A 27,763-nucleotide genomic window follows, 5' to 3' on the forward strand; every position below is an offset into this window, starting at 1 on the left:
GCAACAATGATGAAAGTACCCAACCTCCTCTCCCAAACCACTTTTTCTAAGAATTGTGGAGGCTGTCCTGCAACGTTAAAGCTCAAGGTAAGTGCTTTGGGGGAGTGTGTGTGGAGGCTGAGTTTTTGGAGCTACTCAGTAAAACACACAGAAAAAGCAGGCAAAGGGCGGGAACAACTGGCTGTGTGGAAACGGCCTAAGATGCAACCAGTGTTTTACACATCTAAATTTTGACTCAGGCTCAGTGGTATCTTCCCAGTGGCTCAGGTAGGGGGAAATTCTTGCAGGAATGAAGAATTCAGGGCTTGTGACTCTACTTTCTCTCTTCTCTTGACCACACTCAGCTAGCACTGACCATTTTACCCATTCCCCTACTTCAAGGAAACTGGTATTATGCTGTACCTGGATAACCCAGGCTAGCCCAGCCTCATCAGATCTTGGAAGCTAGGTAGCTATGCAGAGGCAAGCAATAGGAACCACCTCTGTTATGCTCTTACCTTGAAAGCCCCAGCAGGGGTCACCATAAGTTGCCTACAACTGGATGGCATTTTCCACCACCATTATGAAACACTTCTAAGGACATATTTTTCTCCCCCACAAACTAGATGGCTGGCAACTGGAGAAACAACCTTCTCAATTGTGCCACCAGTTCCACCAGCGAGTGAAGAAATTTTTGTTTGGTTTGGTATGCCCTCAAACATTATTATTTTGCCCTCTTCCCTAGTTTTGGTGTTACGTGTGTTTGTATGTTTATATGTTTTTATTAAATTATTTTATATGTACTTTATTTTAAATGCTGTTTTGATGTTGAAATGTTTTGATGTTCACCTCTCCAGGAACCCTATTTGGGTGGGAAAGTGGCATTTAAAAGTTTTAAAGATTTAAACACATACCAGTTAAAAATGGTTCATATGTCCATATAGTAGTACTCCTATACTGGATGTTTGCTCATTTTCAGTAGTGTATCTCCTTCTGCCAGGAGAAGACATGAAACTTGGATGGTTTAAGGCAGTGGGGAAATGGTTGCTCTGTTGTTTATGAGCCAATGATCTGACTCCCCCATTCTAGTCTCCCCCACCCAGTCGAGTCTTCTCCTACTTTCTCATTTCCTTTCCACAGTTATCTGAACTGTGGCTCTGTTGAAAGTGGAGCATCACTAGACTCCATAAACTCAGTTGCATGACATCCTCGAGTTCCCTTGGCCCAATCAGCCAAACCAAGTAATCACACCCTTCCTGGATGGTACCTCCTCACCGGGGATAGGGATTTGCCACTTAAATGTTTTACCAACAGTGACCACAAAACCATGTCCAAGACCAAAACAGTGACCACAAAAACATGTCATAAAAATGGCAATGTTTACCAGGTACCAAATGTGGACTGTAGGTGGTGATTCATTGACTTAGATCCTATGAACACACACAACCCCCCCCCCCATTGAACTTTTTTGATGTAATACTGACTGCCTCATTTGGATGAATGTTACTATCAATGTACTGTATTATTTCTGCAATACTAATAGGCATTTGCGCTCTATTGAATGAAGATTCTTTGATTGTACGTTATTATTTGAAATAAGTGGTTGGTTTCATTTGATCTGGATTTGTTCCAGCCTGTCCTTACGCAATTTATATATCAGATATATTGGTAATATTTGATGTTAATTAATAAAGATATTTTGATATTATGTCTTGTTTTGCTCCTAGGTTACTGATGTGAGCAATCTCCATTTGGATAACTGGTTAAAAACACACACAAACCCCCCCCCCCATTGAACTTGTGCAAATGAAAGTGCAAGAGGAAACATGTTCCATGGCAGAAGTTGTCTAATGCACATGGAACTTGTTCATAAGATCCAAGCCATACAGGGTTTGCCTGGTGCACCTTCAGGTGAATCCAGAGACTGTTTTATTTTAACCCTAGCTCTTTTTACACATCACCTACAGCCTTGTGAGATTCTTGTTAAGGATGCTGGATCCAGGCCCTGAGTCACAGGTGAGGTGGGGGTTTGAGATCCTGGGCCCCTCAAGAATATTTCAGATCCCTTCCTGAAATTTTCAGTTTTCACAATTTTGGAAAATTTTCAAGTTGTAGGGAAAGTTCTGGCTTTTTTACTTTGTAGGGTCATAAGGAAAAGCATGATGATGATAATTTCAGAGGAAAAGCCACAGTGGTCTGTTGTAGCAATAACCTGGGGTATAAATAAATGTCTGCCTAGTAAGACCTGCTACCTGCATCTGATGAAGTGGGCTCCGGACTACAAACTCTTCTACTAATATTAAAAATGTTAGTCTTTAGCATGCCACAAGACTCCTGTTTCTGTAAGGAAAAGCAGGCAGGCAGCATTCAGCTTATTACATCAGTCGCCCCCTTCCCTTCCAGAGTGCCTAGTGAGTGCTGGGACATTCAGAAACATGGCACCCATGGAGCGCTTATGGAATTAAAATACTAACATTCAGTACAGCTAATTTGCCCTGACCTGAATGGCCCAACTAGCCTGATCTTGTGAGATCTTGGAAGCTAAGTAGGTTTGGCTCTGGTTAGCGGCTCTTGTATAGGGGACCACAAAAGGAGTGCAGGGAGGCAGGCAATGGTAAACCACCTTGGTTCCTCTCCTGCCTTGAAAATCCCATATAGGGTAGCCATGAGTCAGCTGGGACATGGCAGCTCTTTCCCTCACCACAGCTAAATACAGGCCAAAGATAATTGAAGATAGATCAAGATAGGTAGCCGTGTTAGCCTGTCTGTAACAATAGAAAACAGCAAGAGAGCAGTAGCACCTATAATACTAACAAAATTGGTGGTAGGGTGTGAGCTTTCCTGAGCCACAACTCACTTCTTCAGATACAGCTAGAATGTGAGTCCATCTGTCCTTATGCCTTGGAGAGTGGAGTGATTACAGAAGCCAAATGATAATAGCTGGTGAACGACAAAGGCAGGCGTGATGGAATAGGATGGGGTATGCAGAGGGGTGGTGGGTGTGGAGAAATCAGAACTGGGAATGAGACAGGAAGCCTAGGTCTCAATTCAGTCCAGGTGGCTGCACTGTCTTGAGCTTCATTATCAGTTGCAATTCAGCAGTCTCTCTTTCTAACCTCCCTTTGAAATTCCTCTGCAGGATAACTGCTACTTTTAGGTCAGCAACTGAAAGTCCTGAAAGGTTAAAATGTACCCCCACTGGTTTTTGAATATTTTGGTTTCTGATTATCTTTGATGGTTGTCTTTGTTCTTTTGCTGGCTTCTCCTTAGTGATTCTCCATCCCCCTTCTGTCCATAAGGCCCCTCCCTACAAAATATTTGGCTGTGGGCTTTTGATCCAAGGAGCCATTTCTTGTGTTCTTCAGCTAGAGGGTATGCCTTAGATCCCTTTAACTAGGATTAATTCCGTCTTAACTATTAAGAGATCTTGGCATGCTGTGTACATTTAAGAAGCTAAGGGTGTTTTAAGATTTTAAAAAAATCAAAGACAGAGAATTAGCAAAACTGGTCAGTCCATCCCGATGTATAGTCAGCACCACAAGTTTATTTATTTCATTTATTCCCCGCTTTCAAAGGTTTACATCTTTCTCCTTTCCTTCGTTTTATCCTCACAAACAGCCCTGTGAAGTAAGTTCGGCTGAGAATGTGTAACTAGCAAAGCTGCCCGGCAATCTTCCATGGCAGAGGAGGATTCGAACCTGGGTCTCCCAGATCCTAGCCTGACACTACAGGATGCTGACTAATAAGTTGGTTTTACATGTTTCAGTCTTGGTTCAACGGTACATGTGCAAATATGAGCGAAATACAAGCCCATGCCTAGTTTTTTACCTCTCTCAATGGGGAGTAGGACAGAGAACGGTTCGGGAATGTCAGGCCAATTGCTAACAAGATGAACGAGTGCGGGTGGCAATTAGCTTCCCGCTAATTAAACCGCGTTTACAGGATTAACGCCCCGCGGTTCGAAACAAAGCCTAGACACGATCGGGAAGTGTCGGAGTCCCGAAGCGCCGGCGGGATCCGAATTCCCTCTGTTTGCTTTGAAATCAGACAAAGGCGAGCGACAAGAATGTCAATTTCCCGGGACGCCGCTGCACTGGAGGCGAAGCGCAGCTTGCCGCATCCATCTCTGGGGCCCAGAGACTGGCCAGAGGGCAATAAAGTGGTCGATCTTAGTTCCGTCCGCATCTGATTACTTTTTCGGGCTGGTCAAATTTCCGCTTCCCTTTAATTTCTCGAGAGGAGGCCGGGCAATCTCACCAGAGAAGTTCCTGCAGAGAGAAAAAAAAACACCCGAAAGTTGACGTTCGGATGGATCGAAAGAGCATTTTTCCTCCGCAGAAGGAACAGTGAGAAGGGAACAGGAATCAATTTTTGGAAGAGCGTCTTTCTCCGGAAGCGCCGGACCAGAGAGCCCAGACATGAGGAGCTCTCCCGGGAAAAGCCGACTCCCCGGAAAGAGAAAGAAGAGGTGCGATTCCGCCCAGATTACGCACTTTCAAACCCCGTAGGTTTCAAGGGGGCGAGTGGGGCAGGTGGGGCGCCTCGGGATTTAGGAGTGGCGAGCATCGGCTGAACTGGTCTGAAAGGTCCAGGGAAATGCATCCTAAAGCCCTGAAACACCTTGCTGCAGAAGTTGATGATTTTGATGGTGTTGATACACAGATTAGTATTTAGTATCCGTTCCTATGCCTTGGTTGAGTGAGAATAGGTAGGACTGTTTATCAACGTGCCTCCTCGCTGCTTGGAAGAACAAGGGTTTGGTGTAATGGTTAGAGGGTAGGTCTGGGAGACCCAGGTTCAAATCCTCACAGGGCCGTAGAAGCTGGATGAATTTATTTATTTATTCTATTTCTAGCCCACCCTCTCGGTGAACGGGCTCAAGGCGGTTACAATAAAATGCTCAATGAGCATTAAAACATATATAATTACATTTAAAACCAGAAAACACCAGAAAAAATACAAAGATGGTGCCCCCTTCCAATTTCCCCAAAAGTGATAAAAACAAGCAGAACAAAGGGGTGGGGTGGGGCACAGTTTATAATACACTGGTGACTGTGCTTATAGGAAGGCGGATGGTTATGTTGCCCTCCTGGCGGGAGACCAGTAGGAAGGCTCCTAAAGGATGAAAGACTGGCCTCAACCTTTCTCCTGGTGGAACATCTCTGTCTTACAGGCCCACTGAAAGGATATAAGATCCTGGCAGGTGGGTGTCCTCAGGCAGAGTTCTACCCGGTTCGGTGGACTGAAAAGGCCCTGTCCCTGGTGGAGGCCAGCCAGGCCTCCCTGGGGCCGGGGACACCAGTAAGTTCTTGTTTGCTGATCTTAATGCTCTCGGGGTACATACAGGGAGAGACGGTCAGCAAGTATGCTGGTCCCAGTTCGTTTAGGGCTTTAAAGGTTAAAACCAAAATCTTGAACCCAATCCGGAATTCGATGGGGAGCCAGTGCAGCTGCTGCAAAATGGGTGTAATATGACCCTGGAGTCTCTCTCTCTGCCGAATCTACCTCACAGGGTTGGCCGAGGGTAAACTGATGAAAGGAGGATGGGTGATGTAACCCACCCTGAGCTCCGCGAAAAGGAGGGATATAAAAGCCCTAAATAAATAATAAAACAAAAAAGGGACCTGAGACACTTTTTGAGAGCGGGAGAGATCTTTCCACCATGGATGGGTTGGGAAACTAAATTGGGCTTGCTTTCATTCACCAACACTCCTCCAGGAGGGGGGGGGAGGAACAATAGAAAAGGAACTGGTGCAGCCAAGATCGCTTGCAGATGTTTAGCTACCATTCCAAACCGTGTGGTTGTGAGGATGATAGTTTTAAAAACAAATAAACCAAGGAAGCTGATCGAAGTCTATTCTCCGAGGTACAAAAAGGGCAACTCAGTGTACCTCTAAATATCAGGGGCAAATAAGAAGGGGGTGATCATCATTTTATGCCGTGCTTATGACTCTCAGGGGCATCTGGCTAGTAGCTGTCACCAGGTGCCGCAAAGCCATGGGTGGGGAAAGAAAGGGTTTAGTGGCCCTTTCGTGGGTTAGGTGAATTCTAAACCAGCAATAGGAACAGATCCCCCAGGCTACAAGGCCATCCCGGGCAATTACCTCGGGGTAAGCAAGGGCGTTCTCCATCCCTCCTTTCTGTCTTAAAACACGCCCCTTGGGTGGTGCCAAAGTGCCCCTCTGTTGCCAATCTGAACGGACTGGAACTGGTTCTTCGCACTATTCTTCTCTGCTCCAGCAGCGCAAGTTCGTAGACCCTCTGCGGACCTCGACCCCCCCTTTGGTTTGATCTTCGTAGCCACGCTACGAAGATCTGTTATGGAGGCTCGTTGGCTGCGCAGACTTGGTGCTGCCCACTGGCTGTTTCCGGGCCGGGCCCCTTCGCCACCAGCATTCTCACAAGGCTAAATGCTTCTCTCTGCCGCATAAAAATCTCCCCGCGTGCCAAACGAGCGTGTTGCAAGCTGCTGCCAGGACACGCGAGGAAAGCAATGGGCTGGCATGGAAAGACCCTTCCATTGGCAGAAGGGGGCCCAGGCGAGAGGCGGCCACCGAGCTGCCCGGGTGAGGACGCGGCCATGCAGAGAAAAGATTAACGATGTGGTTGAAGCCAGGCGGAGGCGGGCAAATTAAATTAAACTCGACCGTCATTCACTGTCGCCGTTTAACAGGCTTGGGAACAAGAGCGGCTCTCCGGGGGCCAGTTAAGAGAAATCAAGACGAGTCCAAGAGAAAAGACTCTTTCTTTCTGTCTCTCTCTGCCCGCCCTGCCCGCCCGCCCCCCCGCCCCCAAACCTGCATAACTTGAGAGAGGGATATGAAAAGAAACACAGTCCTCCGCACTAAATAATAATAATAGTAGTAGTAGTAGTAGTAGTAGTAAAGATGTATTATTATTATTGCCCTGACCTGGATAGCCCTGGTGAGCCTGATCTTGTCAGATCTTAGAAGCTAAACAGGGTCGGCCTTGGTTAGGAATTGGATGGGAGACCTCCAGTGAAAACCAGGGTTGCAGAGGCTGGTAATGGCAGACCACCTCTGTTAACCTCTTGCCGTGAAAACCCCACCAAGAGTCGCCATAAGTCAGCTATGACTCGAGGGCACTCTTCACCACCACCACCACCATCATCATCGTCACCATCATCTGTTTGAGATCCAAGGCGGATCACACAGTGCAAGTGAAAATAGAAAATACAATCAACAGCTGGGACGTTCCCTGAGCAAAGCACAATCATAAATAGGAAGCTTGTAGGTGGTGTTGTGTTATTTCGGAGGAATGGTAAAATGCCCGCAGTGTTTTTGTTGTGCTTTGCTTTTCAAGCCTCCGAGAAGATCTCTTGCGCACGCCTCAGCAGTCCTCCAGCTTTTCGGTCGCTTCCCGTTCACGGCTTGCTCGGGAGAACTGCCTGTGCCTTGTCCCGGGTGGGGAACGTTGGGGACAGTTTCGTGACAGTTCAACAATTACAACGGTTTTTCCTGCTTTCCTGTCCTTCCCATACCGGCCTTCCTATACCACTATTTATGAGGATAACCAATTCAGCATAAGCGGAAATGATCTTATCTTTGTAATAACACCTTTGCACAGCGTAGTGTAAAGGTTGGAGGACCGGTCTAGGGTCAGCTTTGGGTTCCCACTGGTGAGGAAAGCGGTGTATAAGTATAATAAATATTTGTGCATTCCCCTTGTTCATTGCATTGCATTGTTCAGTAGATTAATGGATGAAAACTCGTTCCATTAAGGTCTCCTTGACTTCATCCAGAAGTCCATTGTTAAGAAATCCCAGTTAATTTTAGTACAAAAAAACCTCGGGTCCCAGATCGTTTAAGGTTGTCTACAACCTGCTTCGCCCGAAACAAGATTTTATTCTACCAAAAGCGGGTTTTATTGAGAGGCAGATGTATGCCAACTTAATCGAGTAAATTCTCCATTAATCATAGGGTGAATTGTCTAGTGTTCTTTATTAAAACGAAATTTTAATTTCCCGTCCTCTCCCTTTCACACATGCGGACACAGAGAGGAGTTAGTAGGTAAGTCAAGGGAAGAGGGGATTTTGTGTCTTCCGCAAAGGACTGGGAGCGCCTGAGCTAAGTGCGAAGGACGCTCGGAGCGCCGCATTGATTCAATTACATGATTATTCACGAATTCTCTGAGGTCCTAAACGAATCTTCAAGGAAGCCCACGAAATGCAACTCGGGGAAAGGGGCGTGGTCTTGACAGTGAACCCCTATGATTTCAGGGTGGGGAAAACATTTGGGACGGTTTGCCGCTGTTGAACAGAGAGCCCCGCCTGCTCGGAAGAAAAAGCCCACCCAGAGCGGTTCCTGCAACTTCCGTGAGGTGGCCAGTTTGGGACTTTTTCGTGAGGCTGGTGGGGAAACGAATGTCAGGGAAATGAATGGCCGTATGTCAGGGGAACGCGAGGAATAATTTTCACGCCTGAGGATTCAGTTTCCTTGGAGCCTGGGATTTCTTCTCAAAACCCGGGCCCAAGGAGAATATCTCTGGGCACTTCGCGGAAGCGGAAGGCTCCCTCCAACTCCGCGGTCGCATCCTGTACATGCAATGGAATCTCTCTAGAAAGAAAGACAAAAATCGGCGTTCTTTCTGAGATACTCTCAATAGCCTGTGGCATGTGGTTGCATTCCTAACTCGTCCGGGCAATCTGCGCCCCTCTTCCCTACTGCACTGGGGTCCGGTTTGGAAAACGACTTGGCATTTCGGCCGTTCGAATTGCAACGCGATCAAACCCCATAAAGAAAAGCCACGGCAGGCCGGTCTGGCCTCTGCGTTCCTTCGTCCTAAGCTTTCCAGGCACATCCAGGAAAAGACAGACGGATCGCTCTGCCCCCCCCCCCATCCAAATAGGAATATACGAAGCACAGCCGCTAAAATATACACCCACGATCAGGGGCGTAGACATTCCAATTTCGGGGGGGGGGGGGCTGGGGCTGGGCCAGAGGCATTGCTATATCCGATCCTTAAAAGAACTGGGGGCCCAGTGACATCATAGGGAGGAGCCAATGACATCACAGGGAGGGGCTTCCATTGCCACCATCTATGGAGGCGGAGCTATGGGGGATTTAAAGAGGGGCTCCTCGCAATTTTAGGGGGACCTGGACACTCATGGGGACCCCCCTAACAATGCCCCCCCGGCTGGGCCAAACCTAGAAAAAGGTGGGAGTTGGCCAGTGGTTATAGTGGTATCTCAGTGATCTTCTGCTGTGTCCTGTTTTTGAAATTCGCTTTTAGGACAGTCACTTTAAGATCTACAAATATACATACCATGGGTATAGGATAAAACTAATGGTCACAAAATTGACACTATGAAAGTCAACACAGAAAAGCCTGTAGAGGAACATTTCTTAAGTTTTCCTGGACGCTCATTTACAAGAGTCTTGATCCTGCAAACTGGAGGGCAAGGCTTCTTTTACTGAGTCAAGCCATCTCGTTTTAGGTCTTCCCCTTTGCCTACTGCCTTCCACTTTTCCTAGCATTATTGACTTTTCCAGAGAATCTTGTCTTCTCATGATGTGACCAAAGTACAATAGCCTCAGTTTTGTCATTTTAGCCTCTAGGGAGAATTCAGGCTTGATTTGATCTAGTATTCACTTATTTGACTTTCTGGCTGCCCATGGTATCCGCAAAACTCTCCTCCAGCACCACATTTCAAATGAATCAATTTTCTTCCTGTCAGCTTTCTTCACTCTCCAACTTTCACATCCAAACATAGTAATGGGGAATACCACAGTTTGGATTATCTTGATCTTGGTTCCCAGACAGACATCTTAATCTTTAGGGATCTTCTCTAGCTCCCTCACAGCTGCTCTTCCAAGTTTCAATCTCGTTAGTTCTTCATTGCAGTCTCCCTGTTAGTTGATGATTGAGCCAAGGAATAAAAAATCTTGGACAATTTCAGTTTCCTCATTCTCAACTTTAAAATTGTGTGATTCCTCAGTAGTCATTACTTTTGTCTTCTTGATTTTCAGTTGTAATCCTGCTCTGGTGCTTTCTCCTTTAACCTTCATCATAGTCATTTCAAGTCTTCACTATTTTCTGGCAGTTACATGGTGTCATCTGCATATTTCAAACTGTTAATGTTCCACCAATTTTCACTCCACCTTCTAGAGCTAATCCAGCTTTCTTTATGATATGCTCTGCATAGAGGTTAAACAGGTAAGGAGATAATATGCATCCTTGTCTGGCACCTTTACCAATTGGAAACCATTCTGTTTCCCCATATTCTGTCTTGACAGTAGCCTCTTGTCCAGAGTACTGGTTGTACATCAAAACAATCAGATGTTGTGGCACACTCATTTCTTTTAACCATCTCTATAGCTTTTCATGATCCACACAGACAAAAACTTTGCTGTAATCTATAAAACACAGGCTGATTTTCTCCTAGAATTCCCTGGTACATTCCATTAGCCATAATCAATTTGCAACATGATCTCTGGTGCCTCTTCCTTTTCTGAAACCAGCTTGAAATCCAGCATTTCTCATTCCATATATGGTGACAGTCTTTACGGTAGAATTTTGAGCATCACTTTGGCTGCATGGGAAATTAACATGATAGTTCGATAGTTGCTGTTCTCTTTGGCATCCCTTTTTTGGGGAATTGTAATGTAGACTGAACGTTTCCAGTCTGTGGACCATTGTTTTGTTTTCCAAATGTAAATTGGAGCCAAGCAATTATGTTGCAATTATGTCCAATGGAGGCCTTGCAATCTGACCCTTGCTACATTGAAAGTGGGTGCAGCCAGCCAGGGTTAAGGACTAAGCTATTTAGTGTGAGCCATAGCCATAGATATTTTAAGGCAGTGTATAAATTCTTATTTAATATAAAATGTATTTTTATAAATATAAGCAGAACAGAGAAAATAAAATAAAAACGATAGCACAATTATAATTATATCAAAAGAAAAAGAAAACAAAGAGTAAACAATATAAATAACTCTGTTTTTTAAAATATCTAGCACATATCAATCCTTGAATGTGTTTGGTGTCTGTCAGAAAAGAAAGTATAGCCTCCACCAGTATTCAGATTTTTTATCCTCTAAGCATCTTCCACTTGTAACATTTCCATATAATTAAACACATTTTTGGGAAGTTTGCCTTCCTTGGTTTTTTTTCACCTATCTTTTTTTTAGATTCATTACCACGTTCATGTCTCTGAAGATCATTATCTTCTTGAAAATCAAAAATGGATTGGAAAACATTTTCATAACTTTTTTTCTCTTGCATTGTTTGGTGCATATATTGTTGCTAGTGTGTAAATCTTGCCTTCCAGAAGCCTGATTTTCAAAATCATATATTTTCCATCAGAGTATCTTAATTCTTCTGTAACATTTATTTGTAAATTGTTTATATAAACTGCAACTCCTTTTTAAAACTATAAATTCTTAATAAACACAGAAATACATAAGAGCAAAAAACAGGAACAAAGCCCCAAAGAATAATGGAAATTGTAATATGATACAATAGGAAGGGTGGACAGTCCTGTGCTTCATCTGCCATTGTAACTGAGTCCCTCCTGTGAGTTTGTCACTGCTTGCTCCCCTGGCCAATCTGAGGGGGCTTGAGCCCCTCAGCCCCCATATACTTCACTGGTTGCCGGGGGGCTCAGCCCCCTCTGGCCAAATCCGGGGGGGTCTCGAGCTCCTCAGCCCCCCCCCCGTAGTTTACACCTATGCCCACGATTTAAAACGGGCCTTCTCTGTCACTTTTGCGCAGGGACTCTTGCCTCAGGCCTGCAGGAAAAATACGCTCAGGGAAAACCCTAGAAGGACATGACTAGGAGCCTGCCTGGAAGATTCGTTGCAGCGCACTCGGGGCCTACTCAGAGACCAGATTTCTCTCCAGCCCCCCCCCCTTCAGTCTCTTCTATTGAAACCAATGAGGCCTGCACCCTTTCCCTATACTGGGGTCCGAAGTAAGCCCATTGCGATTCACTCCCACCCTAAGAGTGTCGTTTTAAATGTGCTTTATTTGTTTATTTATTGTCCACCCTTCTCACTGAGACTCAAGGCTGATTACACAATGTGAGATTGGTACAGTCAATATCAAGGTCATCTCAATAAACAATGCCATAGGGTAAATAAACACAAGTTTACAAAGACAGAGCATTAGCAGGAATCCAACATTGAGCTGAAGAAATGCTGAAACAGAACATAAGCAGTTCTAGGACTGACATTAGACAGCAGGCAGCACAAGGTAGCACGTACTAGCTTTACCGAGGGAGTCGGTCTGACTTGAGCCTCATTTTATATATATATATATATATATATAAAGCCTTTTGTTAAGATTCAATTTCATGCTTGGGTTCCAGTGTCAACACCGCACCCGGCAGTGGCTCCCCGCCTGCGTCCACCAGCCCTGAGCAAGTTGGGAGGGGGAAGGGCGCTTCCAGAATCACCTCCCAAAGCTGCCAGTGCTGCTATCAGCAGGCTCCACCTGCAAAAATACTTTTGCAAGACGGAGCACATCCTTAAAGCCCTCGGCCTTCTGCGAGGCGCTCCAGCTGCAAAGAACCAAGGATTCACCTTCACTTGCTTTCCCGGTGGCTTCCAAAAGCCAGGCCCGATGCCTCTCAGTACTCAAAGCAGAAGTATTGAGGGTACTGGCTTGGCTGAAATGCCCTAGAATTCAGAGCCACTTACTTCTGAGTAAACATACCCAGGAGCTGGTTTCAGGGGTATCATACTTTTCTCCCATTAGTTTTTCCTAATATCCAGCATGTGCATGTAATTTGTGCATGTAATTTAAGCCCATTGCTTCGGGTCCTACCCTCTGCTGCCAACTGGAACAGCTCCTTGCCCTCCTCCAAATGGCAGCCTTTCAAATATTTAAAGAGAGCAATCATGTCCCCCCTCAATCTCCTCTTCTCCAAACTAAATATTCCCAAGGCCTTCAGCCTTTCCTCCTAGGGCTCAGTCTCCAGTCCAGACCCCTGATCATTCTCGTCGCTCTCTTCTGCACCCTCTCAATTTTGTCCACATCCTTTTTGAAGTGAGGCCTCCAGAACTGCACACAATACTCCAGGTGCGGCCTGACCAAGGCAGTATAGAGAGGGATTATGACCACCTGCGATTTTGATGCAATGGCCCTTTTGATACAACCCAAGACTGAGTTTGCCTTTTTTACCACCGCACCACACTGACTGCTCATATTTAGTTTACAATCCACTCTTACTCCAAGATCTCTTTCGCATACCCTGCTACCCAGAAGTGTATCCCTCATCCTGTATTTGTGCTTCACATTTTTGTGGCCCAGATGTAATACTGTGCACTTATCTATGTTGAATTGCATCCTGTTCACAACCACCCACTTCAGCAGAGTATTCAGGTCTTGTTGAATTTTAAATCTATCTTCTTGGGTGTTTGACACTCCTTCCAGTTTGGTATCATCAGCAAATTTAATGAGCAGCCCGTTTACCCCTTCATCCAGATCATTGATAAAAATATTGAAAAGTAACAGGCCCCAAACCGAGCCCTGTGGCACCCCACTGGACACCTCCCTCCAATCTGATGAAACGCCGCTGACCACCACTCTTTGGGTGCAGTCCTCTAACCAGTTCCCTATCCACTGAACTGTCCTATAGTCCACTCCACAGTCTTCCAGTTTACCCATTAGAATGTCATAGGGAACCTTATCAAAAGCTTTACTGAAATCCAGGTAAATCACATCAAGAAGAGTTTCCACGATCCCGTAAGCTGTCATTTGTTCAAAGAAGGAAACCAGTTTGGACTGACAAGATCTGTTGGGATCAAAACCATGTTGATTTCCCCAGACCACTAAGCGGTCCTTCAGATGCTTACAGATCGATCCCTTTTAAAACTGCTCTAATATCTTCCCAGCAACAGAAGTCAGACTGACCGGCCTGTAGTTTCCTGGGCCATCCTTCTTCCCTTTCTTAAAGATTGGGATAACATTCACTCTTCTCCAATCTTGTGGCACATCCCCAGTCCTCCAGGAGGCCTTGAAGTTGATGGACAGAGGTTCTGCAAGTTCTCTAGAATGTTCTTTTAGCACTCTTGGGTGCACCCCATCCGGCCCAGGGGATTTGTATTCATCCAGTGCAGCCAGGTGCCTCTCCACTACCTCTCTGTCAATGTCAACTAGCCCCCCAGGTGTCCTCTCGTGTCTACCACCATCTCTAGATGGGCTCAAGTTCTTCAGGGAGAAAACAGAGGCAGAAACGTCTGTCTGCTTTTTCTCTGTCCTGCATCAGAGTTTCTCCATCTACTCCCAACAGCGGTCCAATTGCCTCATTTAACTTGCGTTTGCTTCTCACATATCTGCAGAAGTTTTTCTTATTGTAGCGAGCCCTCCTGGCCAGACCCAGCTCGTACTGAGCTTTGGCCTCTCTGATGGCTGATCTGCAGTGCCTAGTAACCCTCATATACTCCTCTTTAGAGGTCTGTCCTTCTCTCCATTTCCTGAACATTTCCTTTTTCTCCCTTAGCTTATTCTGGAGCTCTCTGTACATCCACATTGGTTTCTTGGAGCCCTTACCATGTTTCCATCTTGCTGGGATAGTGAGGGCTTGAGCTTGCAAAAGCTCATGTTTGAGAAGGGCCCACCCTTCACTCGCTCCTTTCCCTTCCAGCACACTCCCTGACAGAATGACTCTCATCAAGCCTCTGAGTTAATCAAAGTTGGCCCTACGAAAATCTAACCTACGAGTCTGGCTACGAACTTCCTTGGCCCCCCACAGCAACTGGAATTCAAGGAGGACATGGTCACTTCCCCCCAAGGTCCCCAACGCCTTCATCTCATCTACCAGTTCTTCCCTGTTGGTTACTATTTAGTCTAGTATGGTCAGGAATTTGCATGAGTCTTGTCGCTTTGCTGAGCTTATCTTCAAGCACAGATTGGTGAAGTTGAAGTCACCCATAATTATAAGGTTCTGATGTCTGGATACTCTACCAATCTGTTCAAGGATGCAGCATCCATCTCCTCTCCCTGGTCAGGTGGTCTGTAGCAGACTCCAACAACAATGCCCTTTGTCCTTCCTCCCCTTATTTCCACCCATATACTTTCCACTGGGATGTCAACCACATTCTCCAGCACTTGCTGACAATCAAGCTCTTTCCTTACATACAATGCCACTCTGCCTCCTCTTCTACCCTTCCGGTTTTTCTTGAACACCTTGTACCCATCCACTACCACACTCCAGCTATGGGAATCATCCCACCAAGTCTCAGTCATTCCTACTATATCATAGCCCTCTGTTTGCAAGCTCGGCATAGCTATATAGATTTTTTTTTTTAAGGGTGGGTCACCAAGCCTACCTAGTTATTATCGTTGGGGACTTATTTAACCCTACCACGTGATTCTCAGTTCGTAGCACCTTCTTGAGTTCCGCAGAAGTAAAATAGTAAAAATGTGTCATTTCTGCTTATTTGCTGTACAGGCGAGCTATTCAGCAGATCTAGTTTCCAGTTCTTATTTTGCACAAGTGGCACATGGTGCTAGATCTCATGAGGTTGGGTTGAGAGCTACGTCCTCAGGCCCCTGCAGAGTTGGAATTCCTTCCACCATGGTAGCCAGTCACATGGAATTCAGTTGGACTTGTTTCCCATAACCTCTAGCCAGGACCCTGGACACGCATAACTATGCGATCCTATGCAGTAAGTCCTTCTGTCTTCCAAGCGGCTGTCTCCAACATGCGTAGGATTTCAGCCTTCGTCTAGCGTTGAAGCATCTGGCCTATTTAGTCCTCTGTATAAAGAAAGCCGATCACAGGTGGGCGTGGACAGCGGAACTCCCCGCTACTGGAGGATCCACGACCTCTCTGGCCTTCTGTTGGTTGCTCCCAATTCTGCACCCAACATCTCCCGTCCATTTTTCCTGGAGCTGGGAGAAGAAGCGTCTAGCTGGAGCCGGAAGGGGGTTTCCAAACTGGGAAACGTGTTTGGCAGACATGCCGCCTACCTCCGTATTCAGATCGCCCAGTAAGTCTGACCTCGCTCCGAGGATCAGATTCCCACCAGATCATACGCATGTTCCGCCCCCGACTTCCTCCGTGAGACTTGCTCAAGAAGACGGAGCAGTTACTCTTAGTTGCACCGCTGCTTTCTAACCGTTCAGAAAGCCAAACCGGGCTTGTTCTCGGAGTTTTGCGTCCGAAGCTGCCAGCGGTTTTTCCAAAAACCCAGTTCCGAGGAGCCGAACCAATGCAGGAGAATTCAGTTTTTAAAAATCCCCCTGATTTTTCGACAGTTTGGACAGCCGCATCTGCCTGCGTTTGTTCTGCAGCCCCTCAGATTTCCAGGAGCTTTACTCACAAGTAAGGGTCCGTTCAGAATCTGTCTCAGCTGCTGAAAGGGGTAGATTAATCGAGGGTGTCTGCAACCCGAAACACACCTAGGAGAGAGCAGCTCAGCCGGGCTTACTTCCAAGTAAACACCCCAGGCCCTACGTGCGCGGCTGACTTTAAAAACCTGGAAGGAAAGTGAAAACGGGAAGCTGCAGGCCTGGGGATGGAGCGTGCCTTGGAGGGGGCCGGGCGGCGCTGACGAGTCCCTTCCAGGAAGAAGGGGAAAGAAGATATTAAAATGACTTCTTCCGTGGAACAGAATGGATTTTAGAAGTCGAAGCTGTTCCTCCCCCATCATTAATAATACCCACCATTAAAAAGCTCCCATGCTGCGATTCCGAGGATATGCAAATCGATCGATGATCAGCTTAAAAGATTAATTAATCAAAATGTTTAATTGGTTGCCAACCCTACTTCGAGATCCGCACGACCCGACAATACAGTGTTGCTTGGGGTGGGGGTGGGGGGAGTGTTTTTGGGATTTTTTTTAGCTTTCAGTGTTGAAAAATGAGGCTGGGTCGGGCCTTATCTTGACAATGCGCTTGCTGTGTTCTTAAGGCCCTTCGAAGGCAATAGGCAAGGGGGTGCAGGATTGAGCCTGCCGGCCCTGGAGAGCCCTCTGGCGTGTTCCAACCACCTCCACTTTTGCAAAAATAAATAAATAAAATATTTTTTAAAAAATCTAGATGTCAACGTTTTCTTTCTAAACCGGCGGCCTGAAAGTAAACTCCAGACCTCCGCTCTGCGCCTCGAACTTCGCACCTCTTGGCAGGCGAGGAGTTTCCAGCTTCGGAGGTCCCCCTGCCTGCCTGCTCCTCGCCCCCCAGTCCCCTCCCCAGTCCTTCGGAGGTCTCTGGGCGTCTGGAAGGAGTCGTTCCACGGGCGAGGTGTTCGTTGCAAGTGGCTCTGGGGGAAGGCAGAAAACTCGGCGATGTTTACTGAGCCTAGCCGGGGGCGGGTGTGTGTGCGAAGGACGCTTTGGACAATCAGTGGAGCTGCGTCTCGGGTTACCGAGCGGAGCTCCCTAAATGAGTCCTGCCGGCTGATAAGGGCAGGTTAAAGGCACCTGAGATAAACGGCGTCGAGCGGCTTGATGTCAGCCGAGATAAGCGAGAGAACCGAGCTGCTGCTTATCGGCGACAGATTGCCCTGGCAGGAGACCCGGCAGCCTTCTGGGATGCTGCCGGGGAGGAAAGCGGGGAGGAGGGCATCACAAAGGACCCCGAAGGCCTCTGGGGAGAGGTGCCGTCCAATGCGGCGTGGACTTCACGGAGACAAAATCCTGCCAAGCCCTAGGCCGGATTTCTCCGTTTGGTCCCCTTTGCACTCCAGGCCGTTTAGGTCCGGAAAGCCTTGGCGCTGCTCTGAGTTTAGTCGGGTTTACTTCCGAGTAAACCTTCAAGCCAGCAAGCTGTCAAAGCCACTTCTGCACAGGACGCCTCGTGCTCTTCCGCATGCTCAAAGGAGGAACCATCCTTTCGTTTAGCCGCGAAAACGAAAATTTGTCAATAGGAATCCGCCCCTCCTTCGATGGTAGTTGTTCCGGATTTATTAATGGGAATCCCGGTGGAAACGGACCCCTTACAGGCTGCGAAAATCGACGCATTGGAGCCCCCCCCCTTGAGCTCCCTTTCTTTTCTCAAGGGGGATGGGCTAGCCCAGTAACCAAGCCCCTGCTTTGCCCTCAAAACCTCCCAAGGAGAAGCGCTGCCAATCGCAAGAGACAGTATTGGAGTGGACGGGCCAAGGGCATCGGGGCATCTTACTGTGGTCCTAAAGGGCTTTTGAGCTTTCCAGAGCTGAAGCTGGGGAGCCCTCAGACCCAAACGGCGCTTCTGGAACTCGGAAATCCCTGCTCTAAGCTGCTCAGGATGAGACCTCCTCGCTTTAACCCACGTCCCTGGTTGCAGCAGCTGCTCCCTTTGGGGCACAGGCCAGCCCTTGTGCAGTTCTAGCAAAGCGGGTGGCTCGCCTGGCAGATGGGCGCTAATTAATCGAATCCCTCCTTTAAAAAAGAACAAGAGTCCAGGAGCACCTATAAGACTCACGACATTTGCGGTAGGGCATGAGCTTCTGTGAGTCTGGTATCTGAAGAAGTGAGCTGTGGCTCACGAAAGCTCATACCCTACCTCAATGTTGCGAGTCTTGTAGGTGTTCCTGGACTCTTGCTCTTTTCTACTGCTACAGACAGACTAACACGGCTTCCCATCTTGATCTATCTCCTGTACTAGAGACTCTCCACGCGGCCCCAATAACAGAACCGAAGGATCCCGAGCCACTTTTAAAGCCAATTAGGTCGCTGTCAACTCTCCTGGACCTTTAGCAACTATCTGAAAGTCGGACTTTTCACATCACTTCAAAGAATACCAGAAAAATATTTCTCCCGCGTAAGCCCTGAGCCTGCTGATGAAGACATGGGACTGGAGCGGGGCCAGGGCAAGGAAAAAAGAAACCCAACCGCCTGGCAGCCTTACTATCAGGTCACATTAAGATGTGGAGCGCAGGTTTTTTGGAAACAAATACTCCCAGTTTCCTACATAGCAGAAATTCTTATAAATTCCAGTTATAAGGAGGCGCATGACGATCCTAAAAACGTTCCAGCTAAACTTCCCTAAATCTTCGCAACAACAGCAAGTCTCAAAACAGGGCTGCGGTTTTAACCCGTTGTTGGAACTCGAAAAAGCAACTGTGTTCCCGCTGTGGGTGAGCGGCCGCTGAAACCTTCAGCCCCGCAACCCCTTTACTCCTGAAGAAGCCCATTGACTTTTGACCGGACGACTGTTGAGTAAATGGAGTGATAGATCGCCGCTCAGAACCCCGCAGAGAATCCGTGAGTGACTGACCTGCACTTCGTAGCAGCAGATCTTTTCGGCTGAAAGCAACCTTCGGTGAACTGAGTCGCCCCAAACACGAAAACAGTGGAGGCCATCCACCCGAACACCACACACACTTGACAAAATGGGAAGCATCGGGGCCACTTTTCTTGACATCGGTAAAGAATTATTTGCAAAGAACTTGGCACGCTGAAAGCAGCAAACGAATAAATACAGAATAAGTACCAAAAGAGTTTATTGTCTATAGCCATGGGCCGTCACAAATTTTCCAAACATCAATAAATACAAAATAAGGAAAACACCACCCTGTTAAATGTGTGCCTTGTTAAGGCCTCGGCCCTTGGCGGGCTCACGTGGAAACAAGCTGCACTGACCAAACATCAAGGGATCGCTGTTACTTTGGGCTAGATATAGCAGGATCAGAAGGAGCCCCGAGGCAAACTTTACCAGTCCTGGGGCTCTGAGACAGATAAGAGCAGACTTCTTGCTGCGTTTCTGCTCCCCCACCTTTCCCCTCCATCCTCAGTGGAAAATAAGCTTAAAAAGGCACGGTTCGACGTGCAGCTCGATTCGCGCTTGTTTTCTGGGGAGTAAGCGGTATTGAGATGGGTTTTCTTCCGAGTAAGCATGCAGTAGGAGTGCTCTAAAGCCAGTTAGAGCCAGTTTGGTGTAAGAGCACGGAACTCTAATCTGGAGAGCCGGGTTTGATTCCCCACTCCTCCACTTGAAGCCAGCTGGGTGACCTTGGGTCAGTCACAGCTCTCTCAGAGCTCTCTCAGCCCCACCCACCTCACAGGGTGATTGTTGTTGTGGGAATAATAATGACATACTTTGTTAACCGGTCTGAGTGGGTGTTAAGTTGTCCTGAAGCGCAGTATATAAATCGAATGTTGTTCTGTTATTAAACCAACGCGAAATAGACGAACAGATAGATTCGTTTGTCTCAGTTTCACAGTTGAGCCACCCCCCCACCCCCCTGGACTCGAAGTTCTGCCCGTGGATGGCCCAGAAAATACCAGACTTGCTGGGCTGCTGGTTGTGGAGGCAGCGGCGATGCAGAACAAACCAGCTACTGCTTCGTTTTCAAACGAGATTGCAGATGCAACCTTCCTTACCAAGCAGTCCCACTAAACTCGTAGGGACTTCGCGCTGAGTAAACGTGCTGCAAGTGTATTTCAAGGCAGCAAGATGGATAGCTGGGAGACCCCCGGACCACACCCTAGTTCGCCTATATAGGACTGCCAATTCTCCCCCTCGATCTATGGCCACTGCATAGACCGGCAAGTGCACCCGCTGTTGAAGGCACAAGGGCAGGATTAGTTCGGCTGGAAAAGTCAGCAAACAAATATGGGCAAAGAGCCCGCGGTGCAAGAAGGAGAACAGGTTTTAAAAAAAAATAGATTTCAACCCTGATAAAAAGGGATTGGGACTTTTCTGTCCTACGCGTTTCGTATCAGTTTCATCAGGGGATTTTCTTCGGTTGGATGTGGAAGATCTCCTGGAGAAGCGAACGCCAAACGAATAGAGAGCGGGGGAGAAAAGTCTTTCCTTGCAGCGGAATTGGAATCTGAGAGTATTTTAATCTGTTATTGTCCAATGAATATTCTCATTCTTGCACAGTTGGCTTTTTACCCATTGTTCTATAAAAGTAAATGGCCCCTTTTGCAGGGAAGATTTCTGCATGGGGGGATGGGGGGCAGCTGAATTCTAAATAAGCAACAATTTAGGAAAGTATCAATAACAGTCCATCGCGATTTAAATGACTGGAATGCCTTCAGCTTCAAAGCTGCCTCCAGAATATGGTTCACGCTCCTTCCTCATAAATTGATGCAGTTTTGCATTTTACATTTTCGTATGAGGAGCTAGAGAAATTAATGCAAGGAGGCGCTTACTTTTTAAATGCATCCATCCATATGCTTACATATATAATGATTTCTTTTGATCTTTGATCATAATCAAGTAAGCAAGCAATTGATACAAATGTAAAATATAGATTCTATCCTGTTTCTAAAATTTAAAAGGCTGGAGAGAGTCCACATAAAGAAAAGTTTGAGGTATTTTTTATTTTTTTTTAATTCCGAAATAAATGGATTTAACGGATTTCACTTCATATTTCGAGGAAATTAGTCAAATGTTGTTTACAGAATTTGGGAAGCATATTACCCGATCCCAAAGGTTTTCCTTGTAAGTACAACGCGTTCAATGAAACTTTCTTCATAGTGGAATCACATTGGAATAAAAGCGTTTTATTTAAGAGTAAGCTTGCAAAAGCTTGGTCGACCCCGCGCGAGCTTCCTGTAGGCTTCGAAGAGATTTAAGATGCCAAAACTGCGCAGGATTCTTTTGTTTTGGTTTGGTTTCCGAATTAAAAAAATACAAATACATAATTTCATTTTTCGTTGATGATTCTGTAAGGATATGGCAACATCGCAGATCCCTGTTTCCAGACTAGGCGAAACCGAGGGCTGCAGCTAGCAGAGACTGGGGGGGGGGGGGGGTTGTTAAACGAGGGGCTTCTTTTTTCTTCTTCACAAAACTGCCCATGGATCTGTTAAGGAAATACCTTATCGGTGGACGATAAATCACCAAACGACGCTTCTCCCTGTTTAATATTTACTGAGTGGGCGGCAAGGCATTGCTGCGGGGTGGGGGTTAAATCGGCGGTGGCTTTCCCCCACCCCGTCCCTCTTATCACACTTGGTTCCACGAAGTTTCCAGATTAATTCTGCGTGTGGGGAGAGAATTCCCCGCTTGAACGGCAGGATTAGGAATATTTCTGGAAGAAAGAAGAGGGTGTGAATTGACTTTAGCTTCCACTCGTCTAAAAGCGGAATTACAGCTTGTAAAATAGGTCTCCATCAGTCTCCCAGGAGACGGCTCAGTTCGACTTGGGTGTTCCTTCGCCTTGTTACCCCTCACAATAATTAGCCCCATCTCAGCCCCAAGCGTGTGTCCTCCTCCTCCTCCTTTTCCGCGCCGCTTCCATTATCCCCAATACATGTTTTTGGGGGTGTTGTTCGACACACACACACACACACCCGATTTCTGCAGTCTTCTGGGGTCCCCTATTCCTAAAGCGTGCATTTTGCAAATCTTTGGGCAGATGCGAGCGCGCTGAGCGGCGGGCGGGTCTGTTTCCAACCCCTTAGGAGTGTGACTTTCTTATCAAAGTGCGGGAAATGTCATTTTCTTTGTGCTTTGATGTCTGGTTGTCTTTCAGCCCCCTCGGTGCATGTCATTAGCAGGCTCACAACAGAGAAAGAGGTGTCGGTTTGGGGTGGGTGGGAGGGAGGGAAGTAAAGAAAGGCAGCAGAAGAAAATAGGCCAGCACAATTAAATGATTTCTGCCCTTCTATAACAACTGTGAATGGCAGATAGAAAAGAGAGCTCGCAGGGTATTCTGAAAAGGACGCGTTTGCATATACTGGTTTAGAAGCCCCCCCCCTTTCCCCCAGACCTTTACTTTGGAGAAAGTCACCTTTGAGGCAATTTTATTCAGTTTTTTTAAGCCTTAAAAATTGAGGAATATTGAACTAATGTTCCACTGATCCAGTTCCTAAAGGAGAGAACTCCTGAGCCTTCTTACATTCCAGAGGCCTAGATTTCCAAGTTAGGAAGAAAAAAAACCGCATACGTTTCAGTAGAACTTATTTGGCCGCAATCCTAAAGAAGATCTCCGCTGGGAAGCCAGAGTTTCAGAAGTTTATTCGGAATTACTTCCGAGTAAATGTGCAGACTAAGCGCCACAGAAATCAGCAGGACTTACTGCTAAGTAAAGGTGACTCTATAGGGCTATGGAAGGAAATCCAGTTCTAGTAAACTGTATTTACTTCCGAGTAAACCTGTAGAGGTTCGGGCTGTCTGCGAACTAAAGGTCTCCCTCCCCAAAACTGCGATCCTCAACCAGATCAGCACTGAAATCCAACCTCAGGGGTTCAGCCCCTTCCTTCGTGTTCTCAGGGACAGAGAATTGGGAGGGCCATCGATCGGCCGCCGGCCTACAGAAAAATATCTTGTCCCTTTTAACACAGGCATAGTGAATGGCAATGAGTGGCTGAAGCTTTTCTTGGCATGGGAGTAAATAGCACTGCCTGGTAAATAACACCCCATTAAGCCTCTATTAAAAGGGCAGGACGTTTTTCTCCAGGCCAGACGGCAACCATAACCCCGGCCTATAAATTCCCTGGGCAAACCTCTCCCGGCGTTCACAGAGGGTCAAAGGCAGCTTACAGTGGTCTCCCGGAAGGGAGAGGAAGGGGGTGGGGAGACAGGTTGGCATGCATGATTCGGGTCTGGTAGCACCTTGAAGACCAACTGGATTTCCAGGATATGAGCTTTCCAAAGTCAACGCTTCCTTCTTCTCATACCAGGAGTGGGAAAAGGTCTTTATAAATCCAGGCAGAGGTATTTCAAACGAGAGTGTTAGATAGCTGGCTATAAGCGGATCCTTTTGCTCAACTGAGGAGAAAAAAATCCTCCAGAATCACAATTCGCGAAGTGAAGCTGCGGTGTGTGTGTGTGTTTCCATCGCATCCAGGACGCCTTGGCAAGGCAGCAACGGAAGCACCCCGGGTGCAGGGAGGCAGGGGGGCCGGGAGGGGTCGGCCTGCGCCTTCGTGGCCGCCCTCCAGCCGCGTCTCCTGGACTCCTCTGCAACTCAGCGCTGCCCCCGCCATTGGAATGCAGCGCCGAGTGGCTGGGGAGGACCTTCTTCCTCCCGATCGATATTTCCCCCGTCCTCCTCCCTGCCCCGGAGAAATGCTTTGCGAGCCGCCTGCGGCCGGAGACCTCTGCTCTCTGCCCTCCCACACGCGCTGGAGGGCCCAGCCCAGCCGGAGAAGATCTTCCAAGGGAGGAAGGGGTATTGGGCTGCCTCCAACCTGCCAGGATTTGGGCGCTTTCCCAGCCCGGAAGCGGATCAAGCCTCGAACCTGATCCGCTTGAGCTAAGCTCCCAAAGTCCCCTCCAAAGGGCTCTGGATCGGTCCCCAGAAATCCAAGAGATTTGCAAGGGCTTCGGTTGGGGTGGATCCTTCCCATAGACGACGAACTCCTCAGAGTAGGCGCCCCTCTCCTTTGCTTATAACTTTATGTCAAGGGCTGCATAGAGAGCCTTCTATCACAAAGGTTCGCATGCGTATACATGTTGGTGTTACCTTAGCAGTTACACCCCTATTACACACAAGGAGAGGTGATTTTGTTTCCTCTAAACGTTTTCCAGTGAAAGGAGATACGGCTTGGTTAACAAAATTTTAAGCTGGCAGGCAAAGGCTTCAGCTATTGGCCTTCTCTGCATCAGGCTGCAGTTGCTGTGCCAGTTGGGGAGGAAAAAAGTTGGCAACCTAACCTGGAGCTTGATGTCTGCCTGGACCCCGGGTGGAGACGTGTGTGTTTATTTACTTGTTTGTTTCTCGAAGGCCGGCGAGGCGGGAAGGAAGGAGGATAAGCATCGGAAGCACAAAATTGCCCATTTGGAAGATTAAATCTCTTTAGAAGCGCTCGCTTCCTGGCATGGGGGGGGGGCAGAGCTGCCTGCCTGCGTGGCTCTCGCCGCCTTCTTGGGAGCTGGGGCTGGAGGGGATTCTTCCCCCCTCTCCCTTCTCCCCGCAGCCTTCCATCAAAGGACGTGGATAGACACCCGTTTAATGACAAGTAATTGACAAATCCGAGAGGCCGCATTACTAGTGGGCGAAGAGAGTATTAATTATTGAAAAACCATTAGCCTCTCTGTGCCTCCTGCTGCGATCCCATCTTGTTCGGGAAATATAAGCTGTCACGTCAGTGAGATGGAGGGGGAAATCAGAGGAGGATCTTCTCCCCCCCCCCCCACACACACACCTCCACGTCGCCCTCCCTCCTCGGCCCCCATCCTGGGGGAATCGAAGGCTCTGACTGTCGGTCTCCAAGCAAAGAGCCCTGGAACCGCTTCCCGTCTCTCTGAATCTGTGGGCCCCACGGAAGGTGTCCGCTGGCCAAAAGAGGAACGCTGCATTCTTTTGATAAATCGAGAACGGGGGTGGAGAGATCTTCTTGCAAGCTAAATTCAGCTAGGCATGAAGTCAAATATACACCCGAGCAAGGGAGACTGGCTTCCTCGAAGAAGGCGTGTGGTGACCTGCTATCCTCTTCCCTCTTTCCTCCTTTTTTTCTCCTCTTATCCTCCTAGATTAAAAAAGGCAAGCTCTTGCTTAGTGTTTTAGAAATTGAGGTTTTGGTTTCGTTTGGTTTTGACTAAGCTGAACGAGTGGAGATACTTGAACCTTAGCTGAGCCTGGAAAGGGATCATTATGCCTGAGCCTCAATTGTCATATCTGTAAAATTGGCATCTTCAATCGTCTAACGCACAGAGATAAAGACTGGAGTAAAAACACACCCTTGTTAATAGTACTATTGCTGCCTATACACTTTCTAGGAGAGTCGCTCAGCCAAAATTAAGCACCTCTAGGTCCCAGGGGCTATGAGACAGAAATGTGCTTTGGCTGGATCTTGCTCTTTGTACTTGCATTGAGCACTTCAATACAATTATCTCAGTGATGATGGAGGAAAGAATACGGATGGAGAGAGAGGGGGAGAGAGCGCGATCTTTCTATAGGGGAAATTATACTATTAGTCCTACCAACTTGTGCTACTAACAACATTAAGGGCCATTTTGGACCCACAATGCGTCAAGCGCCATACAGAGCTTGGACTCAGCCCCTATTTCAATCTGACTTCCGAACGAGTCCTTTCCTGAACCGAACTCCACGGCACACTATCTGGAAGTTTTGCACAAGCCTCACTGGAATGAATGGGAAGAGGGCAGCAGTGTCGTTCCCATTCATTCTGAGGGGCACTTGCGCAGGAGAATGTCCAGTGGATTGGGCCCAAGACCTGTGGCCATTTTTGTTTGTTTCATTCTTCCAAAGTCCAGCTATCTACCAAAGTGGCCTTTTCAGTTCTAGTTGCTTTCTTCGGGGTTTCCCTTTTTATCATTTAAGCAAAGAAGGTTCCAGGTCCCCCCGCCCCTCCCCAGCCCTTCGAGATCTTTTAAAGGTCCTCACCCTTAAAAAGGACAAGGGATAGGACAAGGGATGCTTGAAGATTTTTTTTAAAAAAAACACCCTGGGGGTGTCTGGGACAATTTGGCATTTATTGCAAGAACAAAGAGGGCAGCGCCTGTTCACCAACTGCTGGGAAATAAAGTCGTTGGGAAGCAGAAGGCTCGGGACGGTAAGGGTCGCCTGTACAAAGGACACCGGCTGCTATTCTGTGCCTTGGCTGGATCAGAGCAAAGGTCCGTGAATTCCTGCCTCGAGTTTCCCACAATAGCCATACGTGTATGCTTCTGGGAGCCCTACTGAACTCAGCAGCACTTTCTCCCAAGTAAATCTACCTGGGCTGAGTTCTCTCTCCCTCTCTCTCAAACTAGGCTAATCTTGGTTGGCTGAGCAAGAGACCCTTTGAAAATCGGAGGCAGGAGAGTTTCTTCCCCAGCTTGGCGCAATGGGGCAGCCCAACGTAAAGGGGGGGGAGTACTGCGTACTGAAACTCAAACTCTCCTGCTGATGTCTGGCTCTCTCAGTTCGATTCACAGCACGCCAAAGAGAGTGAAATCCAAGGAGGAGGGTGCCCTTGTTTTCCCTGGGCCCGATTCCCAAAGAGAAGGCGCAGCGGACAGGACTCCGGCCAGCTCCTGCCCCCTCCCAGAAATACTTGCACACCCTCCGTAAAAAAAATAATAACAAGCCCCCACTCCCTACCTGGTGCCCAGGAGCCGCAGAGCGCACCGGCGATGCCCGGCCCGCCGCCCGCCGTCTGCAACTCCACGGGAAAAGCCTCGCTGCCTTTATTGGCGCCACTGTTGACTTTAGCACAAAGCAAAGATTTCACTGCCCGCTAGTTTAAAAATGAATATTTTACCAAGATATCGATCAGCGTTATAAAATTCAGTTAAGCACAATGGCTCTAAAGGAACCTAGGAAAGCCGCTCACACACACACACGCACACACAGAGGCACAGCGGCCCTAATATCTGTGTAAATTTACCCAAGTCTGACGTGTTGCGTAAAGTTTGCCCTCCTGGAATTTGGCGTTAGGATATGTTCTTGTGTTGATGCTGATGATGATTTGTTTACTGGTTTTGTTTATTCGCAGAGCGCTGCCACTTAAAGCACCAACAGGAAGGGGGGTCCAAAGAGCGGGGTCGATTTGTAGCCCCCCCCCTCCGCCGAGACACCCGAGCAAGGAGTCAAGGAGATGCCAATCAGGGAAGGCGGAGAGGAAAGCGAAGGAGGGCTCCGAACCCGTGGCAGGCAACATAATGACAACGTGCAGGCACACACACAACACACACACACACCGGCCCGGATCTGCTTTTTTCTTTCCGCCCTCCTTTGTCCGCGCCTTTCGGGTCGAGGTCTCTCTGCTCGCCCGGCATCGGCGGAGGGGGAGACGACTAAGTAGTTTCCAACAATCGTCCCACAATGGGAGCCAGGCGCGAGGGGAGCGGCCGGCCAGGTTAGAGGCAGCGGCGCATTCGCGGCCCATTGTCCGCCCGAGCGCTCCCGGCCCGGGCCTCCATTCTCCTGCGCGACGGGGGCCTTTTATGTGGTAATGAACGCCCATTTTCCGCTTTGCTTCACAACGTGTGT

At 47.8% G+C, this 27,763-nt stretch overlaps 1 long non-coding RNA gene across 2 annotated transcripts; it reads right to left on the reverse strand.

Moving 5' to 3' along the window:
- Positions 1-3,515: 3,515 nt before the first annotated feature.
- Positions 3,516-27,120, reverse strand: LOC129333748 (uncharacterized). Of its 2 annotated transcripts, XR_008597447.1 has the most exons (4): positions 26,873-27,120; positions 21,698-21,910; positions 19,144-19,323; positions 3,516-4,247 (listed from the first exon to the last, which is right to left on the reverse strand). It is a non-coding gene; the product is annotated as an uncharacterized LOC129333748 (long non-coding RNA). The 2 variants fall into 2 exon arrangements; XR_008597446.1 differs by lacking the exon at positions 19,144-19,323.
- Between the last annotated feature and the right edge of the window lie 643 nt (positions 27,121-27,763).

The sequence above is a fragment of the Eublepharis macularius genome, chromosome 7 (genome assembly GCF_028583425.1).
Source record: "Eublepharis macularius isolate TG4126 chromosome 7, MPM_Emac_v1.0, whole genome shotgun sequence".
In the NCBI taxonomy this organism is placed as follows: domain Eukaryota; kingdom Metazoa; phylum Chordata; class Lepidosauria; order Squamata; family Eublepharidae; genus Eublepharis; species Eublepharis macularius.